Source organism: Mus pahari, chromosome 8, assembly GCF_900095145.1.
Source record: "Mus pahari chromosome 8, PAHARI_EIJ_v1.1, whole genome shotgun sequence".
Taxonomy (NCBI): Eukaryota; Metazoa; Chordata; class Mammalia; order Rodentia; family Muridae; genus Mus; species Mus pahari.
In genome coordinates this window covers 83,500,330-83,523,310 of record NC_034597.1, presented here as the reverse complement: position 1 = coordinate 83,523,310, position 22,981 = coordinate 83,500,330, and positions in this window count along the sequence as shown.

Genomic DNA, 22,981 nt, shown 5'->3' with positions numbered 1-22,981 from the left:
ATGTATTCTTAATATACTTTTGATTCATCTGACAAGATATAGTAAGAGAGGGAATCCTTGTCTCAAATGGTAGAAACATGGATAAGTTGGCAAAAATACTAGGAAGCTATCATTTTTCTTCTTTTCCTATATTTTAAATATTCTTAATTATTAGCATAAAATAGTTCTGTGTTATTTTTGTTTACTATATACTTGGCATATGCAGAAGTATAATAAATACCTTTGAATAATTAACATCCACAGATGATGAAATCTCTTACAATAATAACATAATTATTGAATATCACAAAGTCACATTCTCTAAATTACATACAATTCCTGATATAATGTAAAATCTACCTTTATGATCAGTTATTTTGTTATTTGCTTTAATACTTATGAAAACATACAAGTGAGTATGTACATAGGTGTTTGATTAAACATGCATGTAAGAGATAAAAAAAATAACAAATTCCAAAATATTTTTGGTTGAAAGTACTCTCAACTGGGAAACTATAAAGGAAACCATTCATTTTTTAATACTATTCTAAAGTTCCTTGTTTCTTAAACAACCATTGATATTTTAATATAGGTTTTTTATTAATTATAAAAATTCAATGCAATGCTTATTGAATTTTTTTGATTTTTAAATTTTTATTTCATCTTTTCCCTTTACATTCCAGATTTTATACCCCTCCCAGTCCATCCTCTGACTGCTCCATATCCCATACCTCCTCTCCCCACCCCCATCTCCACATGGATGTCCCACTAACCCATCAGATGTTCCTAATCCCTGGGGGTACCAGCCACTTGAGGGTTAGGTGCATCTTCTCTGACTGAACCCAGACCTAGCAGTCCTCTGCTATATGTGTTGGGGCCCTCATATCAGCTGTATATGCTGCCTGGTTGGTGGTCCTTTGTCTGAGAGATCTCGGGGGTCCAGGTTAATTAAAACTGTTGGTCCTCCTACAGGGTCGCCCTCCTCCTCAGCTTCTTCCAGCACTTCCCTAATTTTTAACAATGTTTAGTGATAAATGTGCTATTCATCAACTCTTTGTATTTTGTAAAAATGTACTTTCTATGTTTCTCTATATTTTTTACATATTTACATGAAAATATATTATTTTTCTATGTATATTTTGTTTCATCTTGGTAAGTAAATTTTTTTATCATTTAACTAAATCACTTTTCAAAGGATTGTAAAACTTTCTATGACTCTTCTTTAATATGAAATTTGAAGGCAATTTGCAACATGTTTTCCAAATAATAAGTAACTTGAATATTTGGTTGCTTTGAGGGTATATTTTCCTAAATTGAAGGTTTGTCCTCAATATGATCTAGATATAAATGAATGTCCTAAAAATCACATGATACAAAGCCTTGATGACATAGAGGACAAAAAATATATACGAAAATATATACCAAAAATGTCGAATAATTTAAATCAATTTTCAATAATTTTGTTTCATTTGTTTTGGATGTTTAACTATTCTAAAAAGAGTTTATTGATTCAAGTAAAGCCAGAAAAATTGCAATTGATCTTGTTGGTAATATGGAGATTGAGTCACCACTGGAGTAGAAGGTCATTTCAAAGGGACAATGTAAAATGCTCAGACGCAGAACATCTCATATACAGTGAAAGAAGAGTGCATGCTACCCTAGCTCCTGATAATGAAACCTCAGCTTACCATCACTACTTAAACTGTTGAATGACAACAAATATATTATATAGTTGTTATATATATATATATATATATATATATATATATATATATATTATACATATTTGGTTACTCACATTTCTTTATACTTAAATGTAACTCATTCATCCTCATGTAATCAGAAACCTGTGCAAATCCAGTCTCATATAGGAATGAAGGAAAAAACGTATGAATTACAAATATTCTAGAAAATCTTTTGAAAGTGCAAACAGAATTATTGAATGGCCCCTTGGCACCTAGGTTTAATTTTCTATATTTTCTCAGTATGTTCATTTAGAACTCCACCTTAAAAAGACAGAAGTTGTTGGAAAAGGCCAGGGCAGGCTTCATGAATATTCACATATGATAAATATTGTTGTACTCATTTAACTCTTTAATTACTTGTCTATACTCGTCTTTTTCTGTTTTCTTATCTTCTTCCTCTTCTTCCTTTTTCTCTTCCTCTTCTTTTTCTTCTTCCTCCTCTTCCTTCTCCTCTTCTTCCTCTTCTTCAGAACTTAATTCAGAAGCAGTTGAAATTGAAGGTACACCACAGTCCTTTGATGGTTTCCATCCCTGAGTTACAATTCAAGATTTTCAAAGCCTTTGTTTGTAATGGTAACCTTTGCTGTGTAGTAAGGAAAGCACTCAGGGTACTGTCACATTGGAACATACTGGAGCCCTCTGATGTGCTATCTTATATTAAAAGGTTAATTTGTTTTTGTTCATTGCTCGCTGAGTTTGCTCGTGCCATCACTGTAAATATACATAAAGGTCTTATAGTGTGTTAGTGATTAGTAAAGTTGGAGCCCTGCCCTAATCTTTACTTTTATTATTTAACAATTTCTGTAGAGTATTTTGTCACCTTTAAAATTAGCCATTGAGCCTTTTATTAAATTACTGACCTCATGCACCCAATTAAACTGTAAATAAAGCTGAGAGACAGCATCTGGCTGCTGACTACATTCAAGAGGTAATGGCCAGTTACCCAACGGTTAGCAAAGGCAAAGCAGGTTATCCTATAATTACTTAAGCAGTCATCTTGCATAGTTTGTTGATTTTATTTGCAAAATAATAAATGGCAATGGAAATTAAAAATATATTGCTCTCATCTGATTTGTGCTTTCAGAGTTGACATAAATTTCTGATTGTGAAATTGGGCACTTTGGTGGCATTGACAACTTATAGATAATATAATACAAAGGTATCCTGGGGAATCTAGAAAAAGTGACGATTTCATTCCTTTTATGGGATTCTAGGATAGTTGTCACTAAAATCACTCACAAAATCTTGCCATATTATATATGTCCTAAAGGGGTCAGCTACTTAATATGAGGCAGTAATATCAGAAAAATTGTTTTCTATAAATTAAACATATAAGGAAATTATAGTAGTTATCTTTATAACTGAAACATCCTAAAATTTCTTAAATGCTAATATAGAATTCATCTAACTTTTATAGGCAACCTAGAAATAATTGTGCTGGACAATTGTTAAAGTTCTTGATAAGGCTCAAAATAATGTTTGTGGCTAACAGAGAGATAAGGGAGATGGAGGAATCAACTACTCCCCAGAGAATTAGAGCAGACTTACCATGAGAAAGAGAAGAAACCATAGTTTCAGGGAGAACTATGTAGGTGACTTGTCAGACCATTTGGGTTTTCCATGTTATCACCCTGTCTAATGATAAAACTTATGAACTAAAAATGGTAAAAATTGTTAATGATTATAGTAACAATTTGGTAAATAACTGCATCTTAAACCCAGACATTTGAAGCAACCCTTCAGAGTAAAACTTCTATCCTGAGTGAACAGTTTAACTGCTTGGTGAGGATGGTGATGTCAGTCTTACACACAAAAACACTGAAGTGGCCTGTAAATACAAAGTCAAAGAATTTCCAAGTAAACAAATAAGTTATCATGGAAAGCATAAACTATGAAAGTACTCAGCTTATCACTTGATTTTTTTTACAAATAAAGTAATATATATAAAATTTTGACTGTATCTTAATAAAAAACTTTCTAAAAATTACTGATGTAATTGTACTCTATTTCTGAGTTATATTTTAAAGTGAAGAATTATGTGATCTGGTGAGAAACTAGAGAACATGCTATTATCTTATTTAACTTAAAATGATACCTTAGCTTCATTCCAAACACTTGTAAACTCCTTTTTCTATACTTTCTTTGGATTGAACAAATTATATTTTAAAACTATAACCAAGAGGGTTAATAAATACAAGTAATGAAATAGAATGAACTTTTTGTACCATTGTGGGTTTCTCACAGTTAGTCTATGTCAAGGTATGCAGGAAAATTATCTTTATTACTTCGTAATTCATATCTATTATTCCAAGTGCCAACTTTACTATTGCATATATTGACTTACAGCTGAATAATTAAAATACATACATAATGTATGTATAAATGTACATAAATGTACATAAACATTTGTATTTATACATTAAGTAATATTGCTACATAATATTAAAAGCTATAAGAAAATGATAAAAGACAAATATTATTAACAAATTACCTAGATTTGAAAATAACCATCAGAATTATGATAAATTTCTTATTGTGTTACCAAAATAATTAAAACAAAGGATAACTGAAATACAGTGTGGTAGACTATCACAGATGTCATGTGACACCTCTCTTTCTTTTACCTTGACTGATAGATTTGAGTTGAAACAAAATGTGAACTATTTTATCCACAGCTAGCATCCCTCATTTTATGTGCTTTCTGTTTGGCTAAATTGCCTTGAAAAGTTTACTGAACAAGTGAGGCACACCTTACTAAAAAAGCATACTTATGTCCATAAAATTGAATAAAGTCAGCAGTATTTGAATGCTTCTAATAGTAACTTTATTCTGCACAAAGAAGATCCTTCAAAGAGGGCTATGATAAAAACACATCAGAATTCTATGTCCCAGTTTTGAGATTTCATGTTGATATCTTCAGATTTATTTGAAAGACTCTTTCACTACCCATCACTTGAACATCCTTTTGAAAGTGGGGCAGAAACTGCATAATTAAATTACAAAACAACAGGCCATGGAAGCATAATTTTTACAGCAGAAAGATTGTCCAAATGATCTCATCTTAGTTAACATTTTGAAAGTTTAATATTGTGATATACATATACATATATATATATATATATATATATATATATATATATATATTTTTTTTTTTTTACCGAAGATAGGCTCTTTTTGATTAGGGATACTGAATTTCATGCTCCTTGATTCAGAAACAAACAAGCAAACACAGAAAAAAGAAACAAAAAAAAGAAAGGGGAGGGGAGGGGAGGGGAGGGAAGGGGAGGGGAGGGAAGGGAAGGGAAGGGAAGGGGAGGGGAAGGAAGGGAAGGGAAGGGAAGGAAAAAAAGAAGACCAAGTGGGACCAGGAGGTACTTATGAGATTTATGTCAGCTATAACATTATTTTCATAGGCTCTTCATTAGCATTTCACTTCCATTTTTTTCTTTAAACACAATCACATCCTTTGTCCTTTGCTGAACAGTAGGTGCATGAGAGTGTAACCCTGGGATTTCTGGTAATTGGCATTTTATGATAGGCATGCAAATATAGAATGATGGCTTCAATTGGTTCACAACATTCAACATTTGTATCACAGAAAGGAACATTGCTTTTTCTCAGAGATCCGTGTAAAATAATTGAGCAAATATGAAAGAAACTTTCGTTATCAAAAATGATACTTCAAAAATATGTGTTCTCTGGGTTGTCACTTCTAACTTTCTGAATAAAACATTATTATAAGCAAATTGGTGAATTATACATCCAGAAAATATATAATCTGTATATATTTACAAATATCTGTACACAATTTAACCTGATGGATTTGGAAAAGATTATGCAACTTTCCATTATATTTCTATTAATTACTTATAGATGGAGTTTGATGCTCCAGCTTAGGAGGTTGAGAAAACAATGAGGTAAAGCAGGATTGGGTGATTATCTGGAGGAGCACCCTCATAGAGGCAAAGGAGAATGGATGAGGTAGGAGTTTGTGGAGGAGAAACTGGGAAGGGGGACAACATTTGAAATGTAAGTAAATAACCAATAAAATGACCAATGATAATAATAATAATAATAATAATAATAATAATAATAATAATAAAAGATTTGTGAAATCATTTCAGCTAAGGTCATCCCTATTGAGTCCTGGGAGCCTCTCACATCCCAGATCTCTGGAACTTTCTACAGATCCTCCTATTACTACCACGCCCCCCCCCCCCCCCCCACAGCTACATATTTCCATCTATTCTTATGGCCTTCTAGGTTCTTTCCTGTCTGTACTCAAGCTTGATCCTGCCCCCTTTTGCTCTCCCTCCCATCTGCCACACAGCTCCCTCCCTCCCACTGCCTCCCTTAATAATTTTTCCCCCTTCTAATTGGGATTAAAGCATCCTCACTTGGGCCTTCTTGTTAAATTTTGTATGGTCTGTGAGTTGTATCATGGGAATTTCTATACTTTTGGGTTGATATCCATTTATCAAAAGAACAAATGATGCATGACCTTTTGGCACTGGGTTACCTTGCTCAGGAGAAGCCAAAGTGCCCAACAGTGATGAGATGGAACCTGAAGAGACCCCCTGACCAAGTTATCATTGAGTAGAGAGTTGTTCAATTTCCACATGTATGTGGGCTTTCTGCAGTTTTTGCTGTTATTTAAGAACAGCCTTAGGTCATGGTGATCTGATAGAATGTATGGAATTATTTCAATCTTCTTGTATCAGTGAGGGTTGTTTTGTGACCAATTGTATGGTCAGTTTTGGAGTAGGTACCATGAGGTGCTGAGAAGGAGTATTGTTTAGTTTTATGGTGAAATATTCTGTAGATATCTGTTAAATCCATTTGGTTCATAACCTCTCTTAGTTTCACTGTGTCTCTGTTTACTTTCTGTTTCAATGGCCTGCCCATGGGTGAGAGTGGGGTACTGAAATCTCCCACTATTATTTTGTGGGGCTCAATGTGTTTTGAGCTTTAATAAAGTTTCTTAAATGAATTCAGGTGCTATTGCATTTGGGGCAGAGATATTCAGAATTGAGACTTTCTCTTGGTGGATTTTCTCCTTGATGAATATGAAGTGTCCCTCATTGTACTTGATAGCTTTTGGTTGAAAGTCTATTTTATTGGATATTAGAATGGGAACTCCTTCATGTTTCCTGAGACTATTTTCTTGGAAGGCCTCTATACTCTGAGATAGTGCTTGTTTTTGTTGGTGAGATGCGTTTCTTGTGTGTATCAAAATGCAGGATCTTGTTTGCATATCCAGTCTGTTAGCTTATGTCTTTTTATAGGTTAGTTGAGTTCATTAATATTCAAAGATATCAAAAAGAGATGACTGTTGGTTCCTGATATGTTAGTTTTTGTGGGTGGCTTTATGTGCTTGTGATTCTCTCCTTTGGGGGAAAAAAAACGGAATAGAAAAATTAATTCTTAACGATAAAAGAATGGTTGGGAGACTCACCATCCCTGACCTCAAGCTTTAATACAGAACAATAGTGATAAAAACTGCATGTATTGGTGGTACAGAGACAGACACATTGATCAATGGAATAGAATTGAAGACCCAGAAGTAAAAACCACATACTTACAGATACTTTACCTTTGACAGAGAAGCTAAAAGTATACAATGGAAAAAAATAAGCATCTTCAATAAATGGTTCTGGTCTAACTGGCTGTCTGTATGTAGAAGAATGAAAATAGACCCATATTTGCCACCTTGCACAAAGCTCAAGTCCAAGTTGATCAAAGACCTCAACATAAAACCAGATACACTGAATCTAATAGAAGAAAATGTGGGAAAGAACCTTTAACTCATTGGCACAGGGGGAAATTTCCTAAACAGAACTCAAATGGCTCAAACTCTAAGATCAAGAATTCGTAAATGGGGACTGATGAAACTGGAAAACTTCTGTAAGGCAAAGGACATAGTCGATAAGTCAAATCTACAGCCTACAGATTAGGAAAAAAGTCTTTCCTAACCCTATAACCCATAGAGGGCTAATATCCAAAATGTATAAAGAAAAAAGAAGCTAAATACCAAAAATCCAAACAATTCAATCAAAAAATGGAGTATAGATCTAAACAGGTATTTCACAACTAAGGAATCTTGAATGGCTGAGAAGCACCTAAAGAAATATTCAAAATGCTTAGTAATCAGAGAAATACAAATCAAAACAACCCCAAGATTCTGCCTTACACCAATCAGAATGGCTAAGATCAAAACTTCAGGTGACAACACATGTTAGAGAGGATGTGGAGAAAGAGGAACACTCCTCCATTGATGGTGGGATTGCAAACTGGTACAACCACTCTGGAAATCAGTGTGGAAGTTCTTCAGAAAAATGGAAATAGATCTACCTGAAGATCCAGTGACACCACTCTTAGGAATAAACCCAAAGATGCTCCATCATGACACAGGGGCACATATTCTTCTATCTTCATAGCAGCCTAATTTGTGATAGCCAGAAGCTGGAAAAAACCTAGATGCCCCATGATAGAAGAATGAATACAGAAAATGAGTTTCATTTACACAAAGGAAGACTACTCAGCTATTAAGAACTAATGCATCCTGAGTTTTGCAGACAAGTGAATGGAGCCAGAAAATATCATCCTGAGTGAAGTAACTTAGACCCAAAAGGACATACATGATATGTTCTCACTAATAAGTGAATGTTAGCCAAAAAAGAAAAAAAAAAGTACAGAATACCCAAGATACAGTCCAGAGAACTCAGAAAGTTCTACAAGCTGAAGTGGCCAAGTGAGGATGCCTCAGTCTCACTTGGGAGGGAGAAGAAAGAAAACACAAGGGTCGGGGTAAGGTAGATAGCGACCTGGGAGAGAAAGTGGACAGGTGGTGGGGGGATTTGGAATTGGGTTAGGGAAAAGGACCGAAGGAAGCCCTGAGGGCCAGCAGAAAGAATGGAAACAGATAACCTCAGGAGATAAGAGTTTGGGGGCACCCTCCAGAATGCACCATAGACCTGGGAGATAAGAGACTCTCAGAACTCAAAGAGAAGGACCTTAGATAAAATGCCCATCAGTAGGGAGAGGGAACTTATAGAGCCCACCTCCAGCAGGAAGATGTCATCAAATGAGAGAGGGATCATCCCACAGTCACAAATCTTACCAATAATTGTTGATGTCTGAAATAATTACAGGGAAGGAAATGGAAAGGAACCTGAGGAAAAGAAGGTCCAGTGACAGTCCCAAAGTCGGATCCAGCTCAAGGGGAGGCCCCAAGGCCTGACACTATTACTGAGGCTATGGAACACTCACAAAAATGAACATAGCATGACTGGACTCTGGTAGATCCAAAAAGCAGCTGAAGAGTCAGATGTAGATATTTGTACCCAACCAATGGACAGAAGCTCATGAAACCTGTTGTTGAATTAGGGAAGGCTGAAAGAAGCTGAGAAGGGTGATCCTATAGTCAGACCAGCAGTCTCAATTAATCTGGACCCCTGAGATCTCTCAAACACTGGACCTCGACCCAGGCAGCATACACCAGCTGATCGAAGTCCCCCAACACATATACAGTAGAGGACTGCCAGGTCTGTGTTCATTCAGAGACAATGCAATTAACCCTCAAGAAACTGGCGGCCCCAGGGAGTTTAGCAGTCAGTTGGAGTGGCAGGCGGGGACATCCACATGGAGATAGGTGGGTGTGGAGGAGGTATGATATGTTGAAATTTTGGAGGGTGTATGGGAGGGAAATAAAATATGGAATGTAAAATATATAAATTAATTAATTTTAAAAAATAGAGATAGAAGACCACCTCTCGTGAACAGAGATACCAGTGGGAGGTTAGGACCATACACATACCTTCAAAATATTTGAATTGTTCTTGTCTAAAAGAAATACATAGAGGAACAGAGACTGAAGGAGAAGCCTTCCAGTGGCCAGTCAACTTGGGATCCATCCTATGCACAGGTACCAACCGCTGACCCTATTTCTGATGCCATGCTGTGCTTGGAGACATGAGCCTAGCATGGCTGTGCTCTCAGAGGCTCTACCAGCAGCTGAATGAGATTGATGGAAATATAGCTAACCATTGAACTTAGATCAGGGAGCCCTAAAGAAGAGTTAGGGGAAGGATTGAAGGAGCTGAAGGGGATAGTATCAACCCTACAGTATCAACTAACCTGGACCCCTGGGAGCTCCCAGAAACTAAGTCACCCTGGTATTTATGTAGCAGAGTATTGCCTTGTCTGGCCTCAATGGGGGAAGATGTGCCTAATTCTGTAGAGACTTGGTGCCCAGAGAACTGGGATGCTGGGCAGGGGGTGGGGTAGCTGGGTGGGGTTCGATAGGTCTGAGGGAGGGGCATTGGGGAGCACCCTCTCAGAAGGAAAGGGGAGTGGGATAAGGTGAAGAACTCTGGGAGGAGGACTAGGAAGGGGGACAACATTTGGAATTGAAATAAATGAAATAATTTGATAATAATTATAAAAGACTTGTGAAGTCAAAGCTTTATGTACTGAAGTGCCATGCTCTTATACAACTTGTGTCGCACAACCCGGAATAGCGTAGCTGACAGAATAAAGAAAATACATGGAAATTCAGAAAGCACAGATTGGCTTGGTTAGGATCTCTGATGTGAAAATTACAAATTGTCTGAAATATGACATTTTTAGTACATACAGTTGAACACAGAGGCAGAGCTTGTGGTATACAGTGTGAATCAAGGATCAAGGATTTATGCTATGCAACTAAATCAGGGAGGCACTTTTAGCTAATCTTGGGAGGATCAGATTCTGCAGTCTTTATATTGTTATTCCTTCAGGAGAAAGCTGTTGTGGACATTGTCTTCACACGATATGAACATTCCCACGCAGACCAAGGGAAGACCTTGCCATGCCTCTGAGCCCCACTCAAGGATATAGCTTTGTCAAGTTCTTATAAGTCTGAGACTCTAGTCTTTGTCATAACCAGCTCATGTCAACAACATACACCTGGTCAGAATTTATACTCCATTGGCTTCCCATTCTACCAAAACTGATGTTAACGTCTATATAAATCAATGGCATATTCATTTGTTATCTATTCTTGGTAACATTTCTAAATATTGATATAAAAGTGAATGTCTATAAAGATTTTTATAAACATATTTGATTTCTGTTCAAATTTTACCTAAATTTTGCCCAGTATTTTAAAGTACCAAACTGGCTCATCTGACCTTCTTTGTGGCTACATAACTCCACTGGGATGTAGGTATTAATGTGGATAGAGGCACAGAAATGTAAAGTTATTTTATCTTTGACTTCAAAGATAAAGTAAATCCCAGGGAACTTAGAAATGTCCCTTAATTTGTCCTTTATTCCTGGTGGTCTCCACCAGTCTTGTTTAGACAGGCCTGGGAAACCTCACAGGTCAGATTATAAGAAAGATCCAGTTTGCAAAGGCCAGAGTCAGGTGCTGTTTGGAGAAATTTGTCCCAAAAGTAGGCAGTGAGGCTTTGAAAGACTCTTGTCATCTCAAATGTATGTGTCTGTCTTTGCCTCCGGCTACCAAATCAAGTTGTAAACTCTATAGTTATTGTCACCATTCCTTTGCTTGGCAATCATGTATTCTGAACTTCTTAAACCATGTGACAGAATTAAATATTTTCTTTTCTTTTCTTTTCTTTTCTTTTCTTTTCTTTTCTTTTCTTTTCTTTTCTTTTCTTTTCTTTTCTCATTGCATTGTGTCACAAGAATAGAAAAGATTAACCAAGATAAGAAACCAGAGTCTTTCTCAAGGCTAAATGTCCTCTAAGGATGAGATTCTCAATCATCTTTGACATTATGACACATAATTGAGTTAATTTTGGCTATCTGATTTATCTTAAAAAATCCAAAAGGAATGTATAACCAAGGTTTCAAATAAAATGTTTGTTTCTGTAACAGTCCAAAGGCTTAACCATATGAGATGTTATTTAGATAACAGTAGTTATCTAAAGCCATTATCAGAACCTTTTCTATTTTTGATAAGGAAAATGCAGTCCAGATATAAGGCATTATGATCTTGGTTCAATTAAACACTGAAGTGCCTAAATCTAACTGAGGAAAAAAGATACATGTACTAAAATAATGAGAAAAAACCTGAAAGTATGTTTTCCCTTCAGAAACCCCTTGTCCCATCACCCCTTCCCCTGCACCCTGAGTGTGCTCCCCCACCCATCCATTCCCATCTTCCTGCCTTGGCATTCCTCTACACTGGAACATTAAACACCCTCAGGCCTGAGGACCTCTCTTCCCACTGATGTCCAACAAGGTCATCTTCAGCCACATATGTGGTCATGATGCCAAATTACTTATCATGCCTGTAAGATAACCGTTGAATTAATTCCCATGGTTCCTGATTAAAAGAGGTTACTATTTACCCTGTTGTCAATCATTAGCTTAGAGAAATTATTCAGGTAACCATGTGGCATGTCCATGAAACATCACTGGAAAGATTTATAAGACCCTGTGAGTTTGTATTTCTCTTCTAAATTTTCAATTTGGTGATTAAATCTGGTTGTGTGTTCTCAAAAAAAATAGAATCTGAATTTACTCCAGGTTTGACCTATAATGTTAATCCTAAAGAAGAAGAAAGCATTACACATCATCCACAACTATTGTATGAAGACACAGCAAATAAGACAATTAGTTTAACTGATTTTTCTTGCAAAGTTTTCACTCATTCCTTCAAGTACGAAAATGTGTTCTCATAAAGAGGAACTATCTACTATAATTTTATATTTTAACAGTATAACAAATAAACTGTACCTATATACTAGACATATAACAAGATGTAATATAGGTAACACAAGTATTATTAAGTAAAAAGACCATGTATATTATCTTACATATATATATATATATATATATATATATATATATATATACATACATATATGTACATATATATATAAATATATATATGTGTGTGTGTACATATATATTTTTTCCTTTTTTATGTTTTTCTTGGATATTTTCTTTATTTACATTTCAAATGTTCTCCCCTTTCCATGTCTCTCCTTCAGAAACCTCTGATCCCGTCCCCCCTTGCCCTACCTCTATGAGGGTGCTCCCCCACCCACCTACTCCCATCTTCCCACCCTTTCATTCCCCTATACTGGGGCATTGAAAACCCTCAGGGCCCAGGTCTTCTCTTCCCACTAATGTCCAACAAGGTCATCTTCAGCCACATATGTGGTCAGGGCCATGGGTTGTTCCATATGTATTCTTTGATTGGTGGTCCACTCCCTGGGAGATTCAGAGGAGTCTGCCCTGTTGATACTGTTACTCCCTCATGGGTCTGAAAGCCCCCTCAACTCCTTCGATCCATTCTCCACCTCCTCCACTGGGGACCACCATGCTCAGTCCAATTGTTGGCTGTGAACTTCCTCCTCTGTATTTGACAGGCTTTGTCAGAGACTCTCAGGAGAAAGTCACATGAGGTTTTCTACTAGCAAGCACTTCCCGGCATCCGCAATAACAACCTGGTTTGGTGGCTGTATATAGGATGGATCCCCACGTGGGGAAATCTCTGGATGGCCTTTCCTTCAGCCTCTGCTCTACATTTTATCTCCATATTTCCTCCTGTGAGTATTTTGTTCACTCTTCTAAGAAGGACCAAAATATAGACACTTTAGTCTTCCTTCTTCTTGAGCTTTATCTGGTCTGCGAGTTGTGTTTTGGGTATTGTGAACTTTTGGGCTAATATCCACTTATCAGTGAATGTATAACATGTGTGTTCCCTGGTGACTGAGTCACCTCACTCAGGCTGATATTCTCAATTTCCATACATTTGCCTGCGAATTTCATATATGTAATTATGAGAATAAAGGCTATATACATTCATCACTTATCATTATTTTAATTACACACACAAGGCATATTAGCATGGATTAAATATTACAGAGTAATGATATATAGTTTCATTATTTGCATATTGCTTTCTGAGACTTCTAGACACAATGTGACAGGTAGTATGGGTTGAATGTGAAGTGTTCCACATAGGCTCATGTAATGTGTTGAAATGCTGTGAAATCCTAGGGTGTGGGACCTTGTTGGAAGAGGTAAGACACCAGGGCTAGGCCATGAGTATCTTAGACTGGCTCTCTTACTATTACCATTTCCTGATGGCCATATGACCAAATATCTTTCTACTACTATGACCATACATTTACCATAACAATTTCCAGTACACTCAGAAACTGAAGTTGTTTCTGCCAAAGTATTTTTATTGATACAACAGGAAAAGAAATCAAGACACTAAATCATATTCATCAGGCTTAAAAATGCCTGCCTCGGGAGAATGTCTTAAGAATTTTCTCTTTAAAATCTCCAGTTAAAATGTGCTTCTACTGATAAGAATACAGTTGTTTCCTAAATTAACAATTGTAATTCTCTAGACAATCTGTGGAAATTTTGACCATGTGCTGACATAGCTTTTCTACAGCATCCTGTTGTGTGTTTTTTAGTTTTTATTTCCTTTACTTTTATGTCCATCTTCAATTACAAGATTTCATGTCAAGCCCTACAGAAATAATTCAAGAGTTCTGAGGGCAAACAAGCTATCTGTACTCCTCATAGAAATATATAGCTTTGAAAATCTTTTTTATTATGTGTATAAATATATTTTTTGAGTGTGGTTTTGTTCACGTGAGTAAAGTACCCCAGCAGGTCACAAGAATATATTAGATCCCTTGGAGTTCTACTCATCACATGGCTTTGAGCCACCCAGTGTAGGTACTGGGATTCTAGTGAACTCTGATCTGCCACAGGAGAAGTTCTGGATCTTACATTCTGAGCTCTCTCCCCAACCTCAAATGGATATTTCACACAAGTCATTTTAAGCATGAATCATATCTGTGTGAAAAGTGCAGTTTATATTTAGCATCAAATACCCAGCTGGTGGATTTGCCTGTCATAATAACATAATATCATTTTAAGTGTCGGAGCAGTAATAGAACAAAAACCTTTTATTTTATTTATGTTTTAATCTTAAAGTCAATGATAGTATTTTGGTCCTCAAAGTCAGTCCTGCAAAAATTAAGTGTCAGAATTATATATTTTATTTTAAACATATATTAATAATGACCATGGTTTGAATGACAGAGTTTGCTGATTAATAAGAAAGGATTTTTATTAGTTACTATAAAGTTAGGCAGGCCAAAAGAAGGTGTACATTTTTTTCCACATGAGATATAGACTAGAAATTTTCAGTCTGGGAATGAGGGAATATTTTTGCCACTATTAAATCAGTACTCCTTTATCAAGCAAGAGCACAATCTATCATGGAAATACAAAAGCAATGGCCAAGGCATACTTAAAATTCATTGCAGAGAATTTTTCATGGAAGTTATTTAAATGAATTCAAAAGGGCCCAAGGCAGGGCCTATTGTGCATATTCCAGTTTTGATGGTTTGCTTTAGACCAAGGCGTTGACAAATGACACAGAAAAGAGAATCCTCAGTAATTTTAGTAAATCCCCCAATTCCATTGTGAAGCAAGTGGAATGTCCCTACTGTGTCCTTGCAAAAAAAAATATTAAACAAATATTGAAATTGGCTGATGTGTAGGTGAAGGGTGTAGATTAGATAATAAGTGGACAGTCAGAAAGTGCCAGAGATTATTGTCATGCAATTTACAGAATGATTCCTTTTAGTCTGCCTTTGTGTTTTAAAGTGTGCCATCAGTCATTGGCATTACATAAGAACTCTTTGTATTTATTTAAGAAGTGCTTTTCAGATATTTAATGGACCTAAATCTTAATTGAAGCTCCTATCTTTTGTAATTACTTAAAAACCTTTCCATTTTCTTTAAGTAATTCATTTTTTAGTGCAGAGTCCTAATTTTAGAATGACTACATACTCTGAAAGTATCAGGGAATAAAGACTATTTAAACCTACTTAGTCTAAGCGAACTTGTGGAAATATCAGTAAGCATTGTTTCCACTGCTTTGAAGCCTCATTTATTCTGTGCAGAGTGTCCTGCCTCACAGTTATAAAAAGCTGGAGTACTACTCAGCTATTAAAAACAATGAATTTATGAAATTCTTGGGCAAATGGATGTATCTGGAGGATATCATCCTTAGTGAGGTAACCCAATCACAAAAGAAGTCACTAGATATGCACTCACTGATAAGCGAATATTAGCCCAGAAATTTAGAATTCCCAAGATACATTTTGTAAAACACAAGAAAACCAAGAAGGATGACCATCATGTGGATACTTCATTCCTCCTTAGAATAAGGAACAAAATACCCATGAAAGGATATAGGTACAGAGACAAATTTTAGAGTGAAGATGAAAGGATGGACTATCCAGAGACTATCCCATCCGGGAATCCATCCCATCATCAGCCACCAAATCCAGATACTAATGCACATGCCAGCAAGATTCTGCTGAAGGGACCCTGATATAGCGGCCTCTTTTGACATGCCAGTGCCTGGCAAACACAGAAGTGGATGTTCACAGTCAGCTATTGGATGGAACACAGGGATCCCAATGGAGGAGCTAGATAAAGTACTCAAGGAGCTAAAGGGGGCTGCAACCCTATAGGTGCAACAACAATATGAACTAACCAGTACCAGCTGAGCTTGTGTCTCTAAGTGCATATGTAGCAGAAGATGGCCTAATCGGCCATCATTGGGAAGAGAGGCCCCTTGGTCTTGTAAACTTTATATGACCCAGCACCAGGGAAGTCCAGGGCCAAGTAGTGGGAATGGGTGGATAGGGGAGCAGGGGTCAGGGCGGGGGGTATAGGGAACTTTCGGAATAGCATTTGAAATGTAAATAAAGAAAATAATAAATAAATAAATAAATAAATAAATAAATAAATAAATAAATAAATAAAAAGCTATAGCATCTCCAGCACCTTTTACAGGTCCAGGGAATGTACTGTGACTCCTGGCCTGATTGAACCTCGACAGACACAGAGTAACACCACATACTCTAAGTATGTTTGGGGAAAAAGTGAACGTTTATAATATATTTTGAAAGATTCCACTTATCATCTTGTTATTTTTACTAGATAAAACTGTATTATAAATGCTTTCTACTACATTATACACTTGTAAATACATTTCTACTTTTCAAAAATTGTAAAATTCAATATTGACTATATAGTTTGCCATTTAAGCCACTTATATAACTAATTAATGCTGTTTCATATATATTATGTATATATATATATATATATATATATATAAACACACATATATAAACTAATGTATGTTTCATATATATACATATATAAATTTGTATAAAATATACATATATAAATTTGGCTAGAAGTAGTGATGTACAAAAATCCCAGAATTCAGCCAGCGGCAGGATAATCACAAATTCAATGCCAGTGTGAGACTACAGAGTGAGACTCTACCTCAAAGCTAGTACACTCTGGAGAAAATGAAAAGGAGAAAGAAAAAGAAAACAGACACACATATAAACAGAGGGAGGAGGAGAAAGACTCAAGTAAATAATGAAAGCTGGAACAAAAGCTGCAACAAAAAGATAGTTAAAAATAGAAAATAAATAAATAAATAAATAAATAAATAAATAAATAAATAAATAAATAAAGTCAGATAAAGTACAACCCACCATTGAAATGTACCAATTAATAGGAAACTGTTAAGTTTTGCCATGCTTTCTGCTTAAAAATACAAACTAATTGCTAGAAGTTTTCTTCAAGTTTATAGAAAACATGATTCAATGAAGATAAAGTTTTCTTCAGACAAGGCTTTTTCAAATTGTGATAAAAACATAGTAAAAGTGTGGTTTTGTACTTACTGAAGAGCAAAGTTAACCATATTTTTATTTGATTTGCAGCATATTATTCTCTATGCAAAACTGCAAAGCTACAGGAAAAAAGCTACTGACTGATCCTCTTTTAATTCTGTTAGCTCTAGATTTTCAGTGGTGAATAAATATAGATTTAATTCTAATTAACATACTTAAGTTTTTTCTACTATTTATCTTCCTTCATGTGTTTTTTTTTTTTTTTTTGGAGTGTGACAGGTCATACAAGCTTTAACATAATTTTAAGAATCAAAGAGAGTCATTAAAAAAGAAGGTAAAATACTAATGTTCAGAAATAGGCATAGATTTGGGGAAGGATTCATTACATATTTAGTATTACCAATATAAAGTACAAAAAGTAAAGGAAAGATTTTAGACTTTGGTAAGAACATAATTAAGACATTGCACTTATTGATGTGTCTGATTAAAATTTTCACTATTAATATCAAAACAGTAAGTACAACCCTGGTAGATTTAAGTTATAGTTTTTCTGCTGACGAAACACATACATTTCTGGGATACATGAAAAGATTCCTTTTATAGTTACTGACTCTTAGGGAAAGCTTTTATATTATTTTTTAATAGTCTTTATCAATGGATGGTTTATTATCCACCTTTTTTGCATTTTTATTAGATATTTTCTTCATTTACATTTCAAATGTTATCCTGAAAGTCCCATATACACTCCCCACACCCTGCTCCCCAACCCAACCACTCCTGCTTCCTTGACTTGGTATTCCCTTGTACTGGGGCATATGATCTTCACAGGACAAAGGGTCTCTCCTCCCATTGATGGCCAACTAGGCCATCCTCTGCTATATAAGCATCTAGAGATACAGTTCTGTGGGTACTGGTTAGTTCATATTATTGATCTTCCTATAGGGTTACCTACCCCTTTAGCTCCTTGGTTACTCTCTCTAGCTCCTTCGTTAGGGCCCTATGTTCCATCCAATAGATAACTGTGAGCATCCACTTCTATATTTGTCAGGCACTGGCATAGCCTCACAAGAGAGAGCTATATCAGGGCCCTGTCAGCAAAATCTTGCTAGCATTTTAAATAGTGTCTAGATTTCATGGTTGTATATGGGATGGATCCCCGGATTGGAGTAGTCTCTCAATGGTCCTCTCTTCTATCTCAGCTCCAAACTTTTTCTCTGTAACTCCTTCCATGGGTATTATATTCCCCATTCTAAGAAGGAATGAAAAATTAATATTTAGGTATTACTTCTTCTTGAGATTCATGTGTTTTACAAATTGTATCTTGGGTAGTCTAAGTTTCTGGGTTAATATCCACTTATCAGGGAGTGCATATCATGTATGTTCTTTTGTGATTGGGTTACCTAACTCAGGGTGATGTCCTCCAGATCCATCCTTTTGCCCAAGAATTTAATAAATTCATTGTTTTTAATTGCTGAGAAGTACTCCATTGTGTAAATGTACCACATTTTCTGTATCCATTCCTCTGTTGAGGACATCTGTGCACTTTCCAGCTTCTTGCTATTATAAATAAGGCTGCAATGAACATAGTGTAGCATGTGTCCTTATTACAAGTTGGAACAATTTCTGGGTATATACTCATGAGATGTATTACTGGACCTTCCAGTAGTACTATGCCCAATTTTCTAAGGAACCCCCAGACTGATTTCCACAGTAGTTGTACCAGCTTGCAATTCCACCAACAATGGAGGAGTGTTCCATTTCTCCACATCCTTGGCAGCTTCTGGTGTCATCTGAATTTTTGACCTTAGCCATTCTGACTGGTGTGAGGTGGGATCTCAGGGTTGTTTTGATTTGCATTTCCCTGATGATTAAGGATGTTGAACATTTTTTCAGGTGCTTCTCAACCATTCAATATTCCTCAGTTGAGAATTCTTTGTTTAGCTCTGTACCCCATTTATTAATAGGGTTATTTGATTTTCTAGAGTCCATCTTCTTGAGTTCTCTATATAATGGATAATAGTCCCCTATCTGATTTAGGATTGGTAAAGATCCTTTCCCAATCTGTTGGTGACCTTTTTGTCTTGTTGACAGTGTATTTTGCCTTACAGAACCTTTGCAGTTTTTTGAGGTCCCATTTGTTGATTCTCAATCTTACAGCACAAGTCATTGCTGTTTTGTTCGGGAATTTTCCCCTGTGCCCATATCTTCGAGACTTTTCCTCACTTTCTCCTCAATAAGTTTCAGATCCTCTGGTTTTATGTAGAGTTCCTTGATCCACTTATACTTGAGCTTTGTACAAGGAGATAAGAATGGATCAATTTGCTTTCTTCTACATGCTAACTGCCAATTGACCCAGCACCTTTTGTTGAAGATGCTGTCTTATTTCCACTGGATGGTTTTAGCTCCTTTGTCAAAGATCAAGTGACCATAGGTGTATGGGTTCATTTCTGGGTCTTCAATTCTATTCCATTGATCTACATGTCTGTCAATGTACCAGTACCATGCAGTTTTTTATCACTATTGCTCTTTAGTACAGGTTGAGGTCAGGCATGGTGATTCCACGAGAGGTTCTTTTATTGTTGAGAATAGTTTTTGCTGTCCTAGGTTTTTTGTTATTCCAGATGAATTTGCAATTTGCCCATTCTAACTCAGTGAAGAATTGAGTTGCAATTTAGATGAGAATTGCATTGAATCTGTACATTACTTTCAGCAAGATAGTCATTTTGAATATGTTAATCCTGCCAATCCATGATCATGGGGATCTTTCCATCAATTTCTTTCTTCAGAGACATGAAGTTTTTTTTTTTGTTTTTTTGTTTTTTTTTTCCCCCCGAGACTGGGTTTCTCTGCATAGTCCTGGCTGTCCTGGAACTCACATTGTAGCCAGCCTGGCCTTGAATTCAGACATCCGCCTGCCTCTGCCTCCCCGCCTCTGTGCTGGGATTAAAGGTGTGTGTCACCATGCCCAGCTGAGACTTGAAGTTCTTACCAGAGAGGTCTTTTTCTTCCTTGGTAAGAGTCACATCAAGGTATTTTATATAATTTGTGATTATTGTGAAGGGTGTTGTTTCCCTAATTTCTTTCTCAGCCTGTTTATACTTTGTGTAAATAAAGGCCACTGATTTGTTTGAGTTAATTTTATATACAGCTACTTCCCTGAAGCTGTTTATCAGATTTAGGGGTTCCCTGGAGGAAATTTAGAATTACTTATGTATACTATCCTATCGTCTGCAAATAGTGATATTTTGACTTTTTCCTTTCCAATTTGTATTCCCTTGATCTCTTTTTGTTGTCTAATTGATTTAGCTAGGACTTCAAGTAATATATTGAGTAGGTAGGGGGAAAGTGGGCAGCCTTGTCTAGTCCCTGATTTTAGTAGCATTTCTTCAAGTTTCTCTCCATTTATTTTGATGTTGGCTACTGGTTTGCAATATATTGCTTTTATTATTTTTAGGTATGGGCCTTGAATTTCTGATCTTTCCAAGACTTTTATCATGAGTGGGTGTTGGATTTTGTCAAATGCTTTCTCTGAATCTAACGAGGGGATCATGTGGTATTTGTCTTTGAGTTTGTTTATATAGTGGATTACTTTGATGGATTTGCTTATATTAAACCATCCCTGAATCCCTGAAATCAAGCCTACTTGATCCTGATGGATGATCATTTTGATGTGCTCTTGGATTCGGTTTGCGAGGATTTTATTGAAAAATTTTGCATCAATATTCATGAAGGAAATTGGTCTGAAGTTATCTTTCTTTGTTGGGTCTTTATGTGGTTTAGATATCAGAGTAATTGTGGCTTCAAAGAATGAACTACGTAGAGTACCTTCTGTTTCTATTTTGTGGAATAGTTTTCAGGGAATTGGAATTAGGTCTTCTTTGAAGTTCTAATAGAACTCTGCACTAATCCCATCTGGTCCTGGGCTAATTTTTTTTGGTTGGGATACTACTAATGACTACTTCTACTTCTTTAGGGGATATGGAACTGTTTAGATCATTAAGCTGATCCTGATTTAATTTTGAAATGTGGTATCTATATAGGAATTTGTCCATTTCATCCAGATTTTCCAGTTTTGTTGAGTATAGCCTCTTGTAGTAGGATCTGATGATGCTTTGGATTTCCTTGTGTTCTATTGTTATGTCTCCTTTTTCATTTCTGATTTTGTTAATTAGGATACTGTCCTTGTACCCTTTAGAGAGTCTGATTTGTTGATTTTCTCAAAGAACCAGCTCCTGGTTTGGTTGATTCTTTGAATAGTTTGTATTGTTTCCACTTGGTTTATTTCAGACCTAAGTTTGATTATTTCCTGCCATCTTCTCCTATTTGGTGAATTTTCTTCCTTTTCTTCTAGAACTATTAGGTGTGCTGTCAAGCTGCTAGTGAATGCTCTCTCCAGTTTCATTTTGGAGGCAATCAGAGCTATGAGTTTTCCTCTTAGGAATGCTTTCATTGTGTCCAATAAGTTTGGGTATGTTGTAGCTTCATTTTCATTGAACTCTAAAAAGTCTTTAATTTCTTCCTTGACCAAGGTATCATTGAGTAGAGTGTGCTTCACCTTCTTTGTGAATGTTGGCTTTCTATTATTTATGTTGTTATTGAAGATCAGCCTTAGTCCGTGTTGATCTGTTAGGATGCATGGGATAGTTTCAATATTTTGTATCTGTTGAAGCCTGTTTTGTGACCAATTATGTGGTCAAATTTGGAGAAGGTACCATGAGGCGTTGAGAAGAAGGTATATCCTTTTGTTTTAGGATAAAATGTTCTGTACATATCTGTTAAATCCATTTGTTTCATAACTTCTGTTAGTTTCAATGTATCTCTGTTTAGTTTCTGTTTCTAGGATCTTTCCATTGATGAAAGTGGGGTGTTGAAGTCTCCCACTGTTATTGTTTGAGCTGCCATGTGTATTTTGAGCTTTACTAAAGTTTCTTTAATGAATGTGGCTGCCCTTCCATTTGAATCATAGATATTTAGAATTGAGAGTTCATATTGGAAGATTTTACGTTTGATGAGTATGAGTGCCCCTCCTTGTCTTTTTTTGATAACTTTGGGTTGGAGGTCGATTATATTTGATATTAGAATGGCTACTACAACTTGCTTCTTCAAACCATTTGCTTGGAAAACTGTTTTCCAAGCTTTCACTTTGAGATTGTGTCTGTGTTTGTCCCTGAGATGGGTTTCCTATAAGCAGCAAAATGTTGGGTCCTGTTTGTGTAGCCAGTCTGTTAGTCTATGTCTTTTTATTGAGGAAGAGAGTTCATTGATATTAAGAGATATTAAGGAAAAGCAATTGTTGCTTCACATTATTTTTGTTGTTAGAGTTGGGATTCTGTTCTTGTGGCTGTCTTATTTTAGGTTTGTTGAAGGATTACTTTCTTGCTTTTTCTAGGGAGTAATTTCTGTCCTTGTGTTGGTGTTTTCCCATTATTATCCTTTGAAGGGCTGGATTCAAGGAAAGATATTTTGTGAATTTGGTTTTGTCATGGAATACTTTGGTTTCTCCATCTATGGTAATTGAGAGTTTAGCTTGTTATAGTAGCCTGGGCTGACATT